Here is a 13,973-nt window from a genome sequence, read left to right as displayed (position 1 = left end):
GTTCTCATGCTGCATACTATTGAGAAGGGAGATAATAGTTTCACTCTTGGTCTAGTCAGATCACATCTGTGGGTATTGTTTCAAATTATGAGTGACACATTTTAGGAGGATATTGATAATGAACTAGAGCTGATCCAGGGGCAAAAAGATGAGGTTTGAAATATGATTAACATTTGAGGGAGATATTTAGCCTAGAGAAGACATAGAAGGGAGTGTGTTAACTGTTTTCAACAATTTAAATGTTTTGTCATATGGAAAAATTAGAGTTATTGTGTTGGGTTCTAGGTAGAGTGAGGACCAATATGTAGAAATTATAGTAAAGGCAGTTTTTAAAGGGGTTTTATTGATGTCTTGTACTTTTATACCAGTTATTCTTGATATCTCCCCTTTTTAAGAAAAGTAAGCAAAACCCAGGCAAAACCTATTGACATAGTGAAACAGCTCTTACAGAGCAGTGGTCTCCAACTCAAATAGAAACAAGGGCCATTAAACCATACATAAGGATCCTTATAGGCCACATATTGACTTGGTTTTAAAATGTAATATTATCTATGTCTTACTGTCTTTTTATTCATTCTCTATTTCTTAAATGCATTTTAACATGGTTTGGCTGCACTTGGGAGTGCTGAGGGCCACATGCAGGTGGCCTTGTGTTTGATCCTTCTGTTACAGAGTACATAGCATTCTGCCCCTTTAATCTTGCACTTCTGTCCTGAGGAGTAAAGTGTTTTTTCATCATCTGTTCAGTTTGACTTCTAGAGTAGAGTAGAGGCTGGAGGGGAAGGGGGAGATAGTCAAAGTCTTGAAGTACTTGAAAGGTTACCTGATGGAAGTGGGATTGGGCTTGTTTTGATGGGCCCCTGAAGTCAGAGCTAGGAGCTATGGGTGGAAATTGCAAAGAGAAATTGAGACTTGATGTCAGGAAAGACTTAATTAGAGCTGTCCCAGAGAGGAAGGGGCCATCCCCAATGGTGATGTATCCTCCCTCAGGTCCAGCAGGGACTGCACAGCCCTGTGAATGTGTTCTGGAAGGGATTCTTCTGGAGGTCTAAATGGAACTAGATGGCTGCTGAGGTCTGTTGTAACTCATATTCTGTGAACACCTAGGACCATGATTGGTCATTACAATTAATCTAAGTTAAGATGCCTTTTAGTGTTGCTTTCATTTATACAATTACAGTCACTTTGTATATTGTTCTCTTGACTCCACTCTGCATCAATTCATATAAGTTTTCCCTTGCTCTGTGAAGCCTCGTATTTGCAGTTTCTTATGATGTGGTAGCATTCTGTTCATATACTACAAATTTGTTTGGCCTTTCCTAGGTCCATGGGCAGTTACTTTGTTTTCTAGTTTTTTGTTACCACAAAAAATTGCCATAAATATTTTCATATGTAAGATCCTTTCTATCTTAGACTAACGGTGACCAAAGGATATAAACAGTTGAGTGACTTCTAGCATAATATTAAATAGGGAGAAATTAGTATAAGGAACAACCTTTTTTTTTTTTGGTTAGGCAGTTAGGGTTAAGTGACTTGCCCAGGGTCATACAGCTAGTAAGTGTTATGTGTCTGAGGTCAGATTTGAACTCAGGTCCTTCTGAATCTAGGGCTGGTGCTCCATCCACTGCACCATCTAGCTGCCCCAAGGAATGACTTTCTAACAGCTCTTTCTAAGTATTGCATAATGGAGGAGCACAGAATTTGGAGTCAGTGGACCTGGCTTCAGATCTATTACTTCACTACTGTGTGACCCCTGGGTAAATTGCATCCTATCTTGAAAATCACTTTCTTACCTGTCAAATAAGGAGCTTGGACTAGATGGCCTCTGAAGTATCTTCTGAATTCTACATCTGATATCTGCTCAGTGGAGCGCCTCCTAGCTGGGGAGTCCTCGTCATGAGAAGTTTTACAGTGGAAGCTGGCTCATTGCTATGGGAGATGGAGGGTGTTTATCCATTTGGCAGGGGCTGAGCTGCAAAGCTCCTCTGAGGTCCCTTTTTCCTTGAGATTCTGTGGTTCATTTTTCCTTTGCTCTCAGACTCCTCATGCATTAAGAATACTGTGGTCAGTGAAGCTGATACCTTTCAGTTTGCTTTTTAGAAGATAATGATTCAACTGGAATGAAATCAACAATGTTTCATTTCTATCAGTATTTTCAGAGTATCAGTCAAATGTTTGGTATGGATCTACTTGGTGTCTAATATGGGTACAAGGGAGGTATTCCATGTGTTCAAGAAGTTTGTGTCCATTTATTTATCACTCAATCAGCAAGCATTCACTGAGTGCCTACTGTTCCATCCCCTTCTCTCCAAACACAGCTGCCACCTTCCTGTGCCCCGATGTCTCATCACTTTGAGCCTGAACTATTGCAGTAGTATTTCAGGTAGGCTCCCTGCCTGAAGTCTCTCCTGAAGTTTAGGTGCCATTTCTTTCTTATGCTTGAATTAGAAAGATAATTTACACAGAAATAAAAGCTTTTCTTTCAGTCAGTTTTTGAATTGCAGTGGTTACTCCCTTGTAGATTCATTAAATAGGCCCCCAATCAGTATGTATTTAAAATGTATCTCCTAATTTACAAACATGGCATTTGATTATCCATATTTTATTTGTTCTTAGTAGTATGTATTTCCCATGCAAAACATTTAAAATCCAGACCTGGTTAATTGAATGCTGTAGGTTTTTTTCTGTCTATGAAAGGACCTCAGATGTTCAAAAATATGTTAAGATTTAATGTCAGACATTGTGAGGCCACAAACAAATTTCTTGTCATTTATTAGTATATTCTTTAGTTTGCCTGTAGAGGCCCAAACAAAAGTCAGTTCAGATTTTTAAAATATTCAGTAGGACTATTAACATTGGCATAAATAGCAATCATTTTGTGGCATTTAGCAAATATTCTAGGCGCTTAGGGATGTGAAGATCAAAACAATATAGTCCCTTTTCTCAAGGAACCTACTTCCTATTTTGCATAAGTAGTTACATAAAGCTTGTAAAAATGAACAGACTTTCAAGCCCTTTTACCTTTCAGGACTAAAGTAAAAGGAAATTGAAACTCATTTGATTGAACACAGTTTTGCACATTTAAGATAAAATTACTTTAAATTGTCTTTTTCCTTTGAGTAAGTGGTATGTTCTGTGTGAGTTTTTTTTAATAAAGTTGCAAGTTTTTAAGAGTAGGAAGGGATGTTGTTAGAAGTAATCTAGTCCAACTACTATCTAAACTTGAATCCATGCCACAGCTTTCAAAACACTGATCATTCGTTCTCTGCTTGAAAAATGCCAGTACAGGGGAAAGAACTATTTTCTGAATCAGTCCATTCCACTGTTAGAACTTGACAGCTCTATTTGTTAAGGTTTTTTTTTTTCAAATTAAGCTGAAGTCTACCTCTCTGAAACTTTTGCCTATTGTTTTCAGCCAGCTGGTGCAGTGGATAGATGTGTATGGAATCAGGAAGTTCAAATTGAGGCTTAGACATTTATTATCTACGTGATCTTGGGCAAGTCTCTTAACCTGTAGTTGTAAGGTGGGGATGATAATAATAGCACCCACCTCCCAGGGTTGTTGTGAGGATCAAACAAGATCCTATTTGTAAAGCCCTTAGCACAGTGCCTGATGCTTAATAGGTGATTACACTTGTTTCCTTCCACTTTCCTCTCCCCTCTTTGGGCCTGAGCAGGAGTCTAGTTTGTCTGTGTGGCCTCTTCAAATAAATTAAGTCTGCTATTATGCTGGCTGACACCTCCCTTGTACCCTCAATTGTCAAATTGTTTCTTTTTCATGCTAAATATGTCTGTATCCCTCATTTTATCCTTGTTTAACATGGTTTTACATTCCCACATGCAAGACATTCCATGTCTTGCCTCGGTACTTTTGTGCACATCTTGTCCTCAGTGTCTGAAATGTACTCTTCTTTACCACAACCTCATATCTGTAGTTTCCTTCAGAATTTGGCAAAATGCTACCTCCTACTCAAGATTCTAGCCTTTCTCCCTAGGAAATTACTTTGTATATACTTTGTATTTATATATGAATGCTTTATGTTCTCCCCCAGTAGAATGTATACTTCTGGCAGTCTGCAGTTTATTTTGTTTCTTATCTTTAATACCTTAACATAGTACCTGCCATATAACTGCTTTATAAATATTTGTCTGGTCAGGGCAAAATACAGTAGGACTATCACCTCTTATAAATTTGACATGATAGCTTTCTTAATGCAACCTAAGATTTCATTAGCTTTTAAAATTGTCATAACACACTTCTGATTCGTACTAAAAATCACAGATCTTTTCCAGACCAACTTATGTAGCTTTGTATCCCCTCAATCCATTCTGTACTTATGAAGCTGATTTTTTAAAACCCATATGTGGGATAAGCATGCTATCTATCTATCTGTATCATTGATAAGAATGTTGAACAGCACAATGCCAAGAAAAGATAACTGGGGCACTCCACTACAGTCTTCTCTATAGGTTGACATCAGGCTGTTAATGACAGTTCTTTGGGTCCAGTCAATCAGTCAGTCCCAAATCCCTTTAATTTTACAGTATCTCTCTATCTTGTCTACAAAAATAGTGTGAGAGACTTTGTCAAGGGTTTCACTGAAATCTAAATGTACTTTGGTGGCATTCCTCTAATCATAGGCTCATAGGTTTGGAGCTGGGAGGAGCCTTGTAGGACACTTTGTCCACCTCCCTCATTTAGTGGATAGTGAAACTGAGACCCAGAGAGGTTAATTGATAGGCTTACAGAAGTGGTAATAAGGGACAGAGGTAGAATTTGAACTCAGGTTCTCTGTCTATAGAGTTGGCTCCTTTTCTTCTCTACCACTTTTTAGTCACTCCGTCAGAAGAAGAAATGATATTAATCTGCCATCACCTTTTTTAAAAAGTTGCAAGAATGAATACCTTTTATTTTTATATTGGATTCTTTCCTTCCCTCCCTCCATAGAACATCTTTAACAGTAAAGAAAAACAATCATGCAAAACCAGATAATACAGCAAAGAGGTCTGATGGAATATGCAGCATTTTGCACCTGTAGTATATAGTCTCCCTCCTCTCTAAATGAGAGGAGGGAAATATGTTTCGCCATCTGTCCTCCAGGACTGAGACTATCATTACAGTTATTCAGTTCAGCTGCTTTTTAGTGTTTAGTTTCATAATTATGTATATTGTTCACGTTGTTCTGCTTGATTCATTTTACATCAGTTTATGCAAGTCCTGATGTTTCTCAGAGTTTCTCCTGATCACTGTAAGAAATAACAGATAGCATTCCATTACATACCTGTGCTGTAGTTTGTTTAGCATGTCTTAGTTGATGGACACCCACTTTTATTTCCATATTTTTGCTACCCCAAAGTGGTACTGTTAATATTTTGGTATGTATGAGGCCTTTCTGTCTTTGCCCTCATTGTGATATATGCCAGTAAAGGGTATGTATATTTAGCTCTACCAACAGGGTGCATTTATTGTTGGGGAATCTTCCTACAACCCCTCTAACATCAGCTGTTTCTGTCTTTTGTCATCTTTGCTACTTTGGTTGTAAGGTAAAGTGTTAGCATTACTGAATGCATTATTTTTCATATTTTTGCCGAAAGTTTGAGATTATTTTGCTGCTGTTAGTTTTTAATCACCAATTCATTCCAAGCAGTGGTCCTGTTTCTCTTTTGATCATTATCTTGTTCCCAGTATTATTTTAAAAGTGCTTTTTATTGTTTTTGACATTCATTTTCTGTTTTAGTTTGGTGGGTCTGGGGACCCTTTGGATCTTCAAGAGCCTTTCAGGGGGGGTCTTCCAATCTAAAAAAAAATTCACAATAATATTAGTACATTTACATTTCTAAAATGGTGAATATGGATACAACCCACATAAACAGAAAGTCTTTGAGGTCCTCAATTTTTAAGAGAGCAAAAGGGTTCTGAGACCATGAATTTTGAGAATAGCTGCCTTAGTTCATTTGAGGCTTGAACACTTTGCACGTTATTTTTATAGGACTGTAGTGTTCTTTTTTTTTTTTTTTGGTGAGGCAGTTGGGTTTAAGTGACTTGCCCAAAGTCAAACAGCTAAGCTAGTAAGTGTTATGTGTCTGAGGCCAGATTTGAACTCATGTCCTCCTGACTTCAGGGCTAGTGCTCTATCCACTGTGCTGTTCTTTTGTATTCTCTGTTGTCAACTTTTTCTACCATGTCCCATATTCTTTCCCAAAAATAATAGTAAACAAAGTAAATGTTCCTGTATGTCTTTGCAAATCAGCACATGTCCTCTGTTTTTGAAGATTATTTTGCAGTGTTATTGTTACCCATGGTTTTAAAGCTCACTGAAAAAACGACTTGCTAACCAGCAGTTTCTCTAAGGGGTGATAAAAATTAGTTTGGTTTGTGCCATCATCCCCCTAGCATAGTCACAGTTATAGAACTTGAAAGGTTGATATGATAAAAATGGTCTGAGAACTGATGGTGGATTGTTGTATCATTAGTTATTAATGATTTGGATTTAATTTGTGATAAATGGTAATTCCTGAGAATTCTTGGTCAATCAAGAGCTGATTGTTGTATGGCATTTAATTTAACATGTATAGTAGGAGAATCTGGCTAGTTCAGATTGTATCAAACACAGGGACAAAGTGACAGTTATAAGATGATGCCGTGGGTAGATTCATTGGATTGTTATTTCTTAAGCATATAGGTAAGTCTGTGAATTCTTAAGTTTGGGATTGTGTTAAGTGAATTTCTGTTAAGCAGAGGATGCTTATTTCCGTAGATATGTTATCTCAGCAAGGCCAGTACTCCCATAAATCATGTAGATCACAATGCCTCTCCTCCATGCCTTTTTATCCTGTGTGATTTTTGTGTCTTAAATCCTCCATAAGAGATCCATTCAACATTCTCAGGGCCTTCCTTTGGGTCACTTGCTATTACTTGGATATCAATGGATCATGCAGGCTGTTCTTTGCTCTTACAAGACCGAGCTACCTTTTTTTTTCTGTGCTATATATCTGTCTAATGATATTCTTTATGCGACTTTCTTTTGTAGTTCTTCATTGGCAATATATTGCAGCTTATTCATGCCCCCTTTATAGTTTTCCATCACCCTAGGAACTAACACATTAATTTGGAGATAGTGGTGTACTATGACTTGTAATCATAAGGCATTAATAGAATATTAATTTTTTTTTAATGGGACGGTTTCAAGGAGAATCTTGGGGTTGTTGAAAGCACTAAGTGATTACAATCCCTGTCCACCTTTCTTCTCTTTGTTTCTGAGCCACATTCAGGCTCAGTGCCTGAGTACTGATTTTGCATTTGCAGTGCCTGTCTTCTGATGAACCAGTTCTTTGGGTTTTCTATCCAACTGTATATTGTGGTCTGAAAAATTGGGATTCTTTATCCATTTGCTTTTTCCCATATAGAAAGTTAGGTCAAATTATTATTTTGAGACAAAATATGTAAATAGGTAAGTATACTCAAATGGACCTATAATATCATTGATAGAAGTATTCTTTCCAGTGCTGGAGATCACACCCCAATATGCTTGTCCACCCTGTGTTATTCCTGTCTATTCTCTTAGATAAGTTTGCCTGTGAGGAGAGTGGGGAGAGGTTCCTTACTTTTTAAAAATATATTTTTATTTATTTTGTTAAACACTTCCCAATTAATGCATAAAATTTTTGTAACATTTGTTTTTAAAAATTTTGAGTTCCAAATTCTCTCTCTCCTACCCCTCCCATATTTCCATATTAGCCATGTTACAAAAGAAAATACACACATACATACATACATGCATACATATATACACACGTACACCAAGAAAAATAAAGAATATTTTTAAAAATATGCTTCCGTATACGCTCAGAGTTCGTCAGTTCTCTGCCTGGAGATGGAGAGCATTTTTCATTATAGGTTCTTTGGAATTGTCTTGGATCATTGTCTTGATCAGAGTAGCTAAGTCTTTTACAGTTGATCGTTATTACAGTATTGCTGCTACTATGTACAATGTTCTGGAGAATCCTTAGATTGCAGTGGAAACATGTAATGCTGTCTCTTGCTCACCAGCTGACCAGCCCAATGTCTTTTTCAATCATGCATTGCTTTGACATGCTTTACTCTTTTTTGCTTTCATAATTTCTTGTTTGAAATGTATTGTGTTCTGCCCACACCCACCATATTCTTGGACTTGAGTCCTGGGTTGGCTGTCTCTCTACTGTGCCAGACTGCTTCTCTGCCCATAGAATATTGGTTTGTTTGTTTATTTATCCATTGATTGGTTGATTGATTGATTGATTGATTGATTGGTTAGGCAATGGGGATAAGTGACTTGCCCAGGATCACACAGCTAGTAAATGTCAAGTGTCTGAGGCCGGATTTAAACTCAGGTTCTCCTGACTTCAGGGCTGGTGCTCTATCCACTGCTCCACCTAGCTGCCCCAATATTGGTATTTTTTAAATGGGCCTTTACTTACTTGGGGGCAGAACTTTCAGATCATTAAAAGAAATTTGAATTTCCCAAAGGCAATCAGTCTAGCTTACTTTCCTCCTCCTGTTTAGTTCTGGACCCTGTTCGTTGTCCATCCTCAGGCAGAGACAGAGCTGGCTAGAATGGCATAGGACACTTCCTGCTAGGGTCCAAGCCTCATCCTTACTTAGCTCCCACCAGAACCTTCCCTTGAGACTTATGTCTGTGGGACACACTTAGCCATTCACATCCCTTTGACCAGGGAATCACCAACTGTGATTCTTCTGGTAAGATGGAAAATGGCTTGCCTTGCTACTGAGTTTCAGGAGTCTTCAGCATTATTATCTACCCTACTTGGGTGCCTCCTAAGATCCCAGGTCTTTCTTTCTGCCCTGCAGTTAAACGGTTCCTATTGTGGTGTTTTCCTCCGTTGGAATGTGGGTTCTTTGTGGACATGAACTGTTTTACTTTTTTATTTGGATTCCCAGTGATTGGTTTACAGTAACTCTTCAAGAAATGCTTTTTGATTCTATTTGCAGTCTCTGTCCTAAACATATTTGCACCAGTAGACAAGTTCTGTAGGTTGTACATCTAGCTGCTTATTGCAGTCTGGAAGATGGGCATTCTTCATCTCTTTGACTTTTACTGTGTGGATGGTCAGAACAGACCCTTGAGTGGTAACAGCTGTCATCATGGTGGGTCTGCAGGATTGTAGGGATAGGTGCAAACAGCACAATGTCATCCACCAACAGGGGCATCTAGAGGACCTCATTAACTCTAAGGAATCCCTCTTCAACTTAGACCTCGTACTAGAGCTCCTCCCTGACAGTGGCAAAGAACTTAGTGATCGTAATGTGTAGTTCCCTGTTTTATGCTTCTAATGTTAATGATAAGAGAGTTGCCAGTGAGGCTATTTCTTTGATATATTTCAAGGAAACTTATGTGATTTTGATGTATGCACAAGAGACACCTGTGGTGGAAAGCCTTTAAGGCATTTTGTGCTATCAAATCAAATGCCTTTGCCTCGCTCCTCCCTTCCCCAACTCACGTTTATTTCTTTTTTGTGATTCTTCTATTCCTCCTTCTCTTCCTTTTCCTTTTTAAAAATATATCGTTGTGCCATCATGACATAGTAACTAAAGAACAGATCTGGATGTTTGGAAAACTTGTCACTTGAAAGTCCTGACTCTGACAATACTAGCTAATGATCATGTGATCCTGGGCAAATCACTTAACCACTCAGTGCTTTAGTCAACTCTGTGAAATGCTGAGTATAGAATGGGTGCATTGATAGTTTCTTCACTGGAAACTTTATATTGGTTATAAGTCACAGGTCCCACCTTTGCACTTTTTACACTGCTGTCTCATTTTTGAATACTTGCTTTTCCCTCATCCCCCTCTTTTCTTATAACAAAACCAATATGTTAAGGGAAAAAAAAGATCGTTACAGTAGCCCCATACTAACATTCTACCTTTACCTAGAATAGAGAAGTGTTACCAGAGGTCTCTAAACTAAGAGAGTTGCCACATTTAATATAAATTCTGATATTCTTTCATGTTATTTTTATTTATATTATTGTGTTCATATGTACAGTCATCATGGTTCTGCTTTCTTTATTCTGCATCAGATCATTACAAGTCTTTCCATGGTTCTCTGAATATTTTGCATTTTATTTATGTCTTTTGATTTTACATCACATTTACTTATGAATATATCCTTTTCCTCTCTCCTACCCAGTGAGCCATCCCTTATAACAAAGGTTAAAAAAGAGGAGGAAAAAACAGTTCATTAAAACTAATGAATAAATCAACAATGTCTAGCAGTATTTGCAGTGCTCTGCTTCTACAGTACCTATCCTCCAATCCACCTTTCAAGGTTATTATAATTACATAGTTGTTAGCATTTTCTGTTTCCATTATATTTATTGTGCATGTTGTTTTTCTTGTTCTGCTTACTTCATTCTGCAATAGTGCATTTGTCTTCCCATGTTTCTGTGAATTTTAATTTTCATCATTTCTTATGGCACAGCAGTATTCCATTACATTCATGTGCCACAATTTTAGCAGTTCCTCAGTCTGTGGGTACCTACTTTGTTTCCAGTTCTTTGCTACCACAAATAAGTGCTATTATAAATATTTTTATGTGAATATAATCTTGCTGATTTTGACCTCCCAGGAGAATGGGGTGGATGGGAAATTCCTAGCAATGAGATTTCTAGGTCAAAGAGTATGAACTCTTCGTTCACGTTCTCTGACCTCCATTTAGGAATGGCTCTTCTTGGCCTCATATATTTGTGTAAGTTTCTTGTCTGTTTTGGATATCACACTCTTACTAGAGATTTTTTTTCCCTCAATCAACAGTTTCTTGTCTTAGTTGATTTTGTTCCTGCAAACGCTTTTCAATATCATGTAATAAAAAGTATTTATCTGTTGTGATTTTCCTTATCCCTTTTCTGGTTAAGAAATCTTCTTGTAGGTCAAATGCTTTTTTAAAAATAATCAACAAATCAGCACGGTGGGATCTTTTATGTTCTCTATACCTTTCAGTCAGTTGTGTGGTGGTAAAGATGCAGTCTGTTATGGAATATTGTTTGTAACAGTCTTCCTCTTCCCTGCTAGTATTTTCTTTAAAGGTGCTCTTGATGCATCTAAAATTTTGTACAGATGGGAAAATAGATTGGTATTTGTTATCCTCTTCCCCTCCTTCAGATACCTAATGCCTTCAGTATTGTCACTTAGCTTCTTTATAAAGTTTGTAATGTTGAGTCCATTGTGGTGGCCTCACTGTCCTTGGTATTTTGCCTGTCTTTCCAATCTTTTCTCTTCTAGTTTCAAATGAGATAACATATGTAAATCACTTTACAAAACTTAAAGTGCTATATAAATGTTAGTTATACTTAATGCCCTTTACTTAGTTGGGTCTCTCACCAAGGTTTCTAGAACCTTGCATTACCCTTTACTAATTCTTTCAGTTCTGTGTACTGCTTGTAATAGTCTACCATCTTTTTTTTTTGGTAAGATTTTACAATTATTTTTTGTTCTAAACTGACATTGCCTTATTTGTCATCTCTCTATTTGACATGTAGGTCAAGGATGTCTTAAGGTGCTTTTTAAGCTCTTTTTGTCATCTTATTATGACAATTGATTGGCTAAACTTCTGTCTAGAATTAAATGTAATCAGTGTCTGTCTTTTCATATCCCATTTGTTGGCATTATTAAAATAAGATTAGAGTTAATACATAGTATAGATTTGGTTGTCATCTTCATAGAGATAATTGAACCCATGAGAGCTAAAGAGAAATTATATAAATTAAGTCTCAGGACAGAGCCGTGGGGAATTCCCATGTAGGAGGCATATCACGTCTAACATGCAGTCTCTGAAGATTTTGAGTGATGACTACCTCTCAGGGAAACACATTGCACTTTATGGACAAGTCTTGCATACAGTCGTGTTATGAAATTTTTCTTTATTCAGCCAATATCTGCCTCTCTACCCATTGCTCTTAGTTTTGCCCACCAGGGCCAAATAAAACAAATTGAATCCCTTTTCCATTACACTCCAAATACTTGACTACAACTAGTCTAAACATCTTTCTTTGATACTTATATGGCATGATGTTAAGTACCGTAACTATTCTGATGCTTTCCTCTGTACCTGCTTGTCAGTAGCCTTCCAAAATAAGGTGCCCCAAATTCACTATTATTATTATTATTATGTAGCATTTATATACCATTTAAGGTTTGTAAAGCACTTTACAAATATTATTTCATTTAATCCTCACAATAATCTTGGGAAGTAGGTACTATTCTTATCCCCATTTTACAAATGAAAAAACAGGCAGGCAGAGGTTAAATGACTTACCCAGCGTCACATAGTAAGTATCTGAGACAGGATTTGAACTCATGTTGTCCTGAAAACTGCCCTGTAAGGTAGGTAATGTTATTATCTCCATTTTACAGAAGAAATTGAGACAAGAGAAGTTAAGTGACTTGCCTAAGCTAGTCACACAGCTAGTAAACATCTGAAGCTGTGTTTCAGTTCGGGGAGGTGAGTTGTTTACAGTTGAGCACATTTCCAAATTTGTTCTTTTTCTGATAATTTGTCAAATACGACAGCTGTATAAAATTTAAGTGCAGAATTATGGGTTTGGTTTGGTTTTGGATATTTTGATTCTATATAACCTTCAAATGTCTCTTCTACCAGGTTTGTACTTACACTTTCAGTGTGCTCTTCCATTATTATATCCTGGTAGCTTCCAGTCTGATCTCATGATCAATTGAGTAATGACAGGCGTGACTCACTGTGGAGTTGTTATGCTTCGAGACCCCTGTACAGGTGTCATTTTACTCAGTAGATATATACCAAATAGATGAGAACTTTTGTAAATTGAATCATCTAAATCTTTTGGGAGAGCTGATCCTTTAGAGACATTTTTTCCTAATGCATATAATCAGTCCCTAATTAGTTGATGCTTTTTGGGCCATTTGTGGTTTGTGCATCTTTTGCTAGATATGTTAGTCTTAAAATTGCCACTTCTGCTCTACTTTTCCAACTGCCATGCTATGCCTTTAAATTCTAGCCATGTGCTCTCTGAGTTTTGGAGTTATTGGCTTGACAGTTGTGGCTAAACTATGGTTATAAAACATAAATTTGCATACGTAATAATTTCTCTGTTGTACAGTTTTCTTTGTGCTCAGTTTTAATCTTCTGAACTAAAGCCTGAAGTTGAAACTGTGAGAGGGAGAAGGGAGGAGTTTACATAAATAATATAATCACCGTTTCTTACTATTATCTTCCTTCCTTTATTTGTGGATTGTTGCCTTCAACTTCAAACTTCAGACTGTGTTACTACTCAACAAGTTGATTGAATGTATAAGCAACAGTAAGCACTTGATGCTGGGTATGGAGACGGGTCAGTTTGTAATGTTCTCAGCTGTCTCTGTTTAGATTCAAGTACTTGCTCCTAGGGTTATTGCGTATTTGATTTGTCACAGTTTGTCCTTTTAAAACTAGAGTGCTTCCATAACCATGTTGCCAAAATCTTCTGGGGTTTGACCTATTAAAAGGGAGACTTTTAGGTCCATGACACCTGGAAATTTTAGTAGTGAAAAATGATGGAATTTATCCATAATAATTAAAGAAAGCCTTCTAACCTCATTTAAGCTCTTAAAAATTCTTGTCCCATGCCTTTGCTTATTCCCATAAACTAAAGCAAGCTATAAACTATACGTAGACATTCAAAAAAGAAAACAAAAGGTCAGTTAGAAATGTTACTTTTTTCTCATTTAGGTCTTAAATAAGAGCCATAAGTTCCATCTACAATAGTAGAACAGTTTCATTGCTTTTTAAAAAATAAGTGATAGGACTTAGCATACACAGTATCAAAAGTGTATTTTGTTTTGAATTGCAATTATTGCTGTTTCTGGCTTAGCAAATTTTAATATTCTCATACACTCATTGATATCCTGCCTTGAGTCTTTTTTTTTTTTTAGTCAAGTCAGTAATTATTTATTAATTGCTTA

General features: G+C 37.0%; 1 protein-coding gene across 1 annotated transcript in view; it reads left to right on the top strand.

Annotated features, from left to right (window-relative positions):
• RAP1A (RAP1A, member of RAS oncogene family) overlaps positions 1-13,973 on the top strand; it is a 115,779-nt gene that overhangs the window by 26,072 nt on the left and 75,734 nt on the right. The window lies entirely within an intron of this gene.

Source organism: Phascolarctos cinereus, unplaced genomic scaffold (genome assembly GCF_003287225.1).
Source record: "Phascolarctos cinereus isolate Bilbo 61053 unplaced genomic scaffold, phaCin_HiC Scaffold_5;HRSCAF=322, whole genome shotgun sequence".
Lineage (NCBI taxonomy): Eukaryota > Metazoa > Chordata > Mammalia > Diprotodontia > Phascolarctidae > Phascolarctos > Phascolarctos cinereus.
The sequence above is the reverse complement of the archived record's forward strand: the minus strand, read 5'-3'. Positions and strand labels throughout refer to the sequence as shown.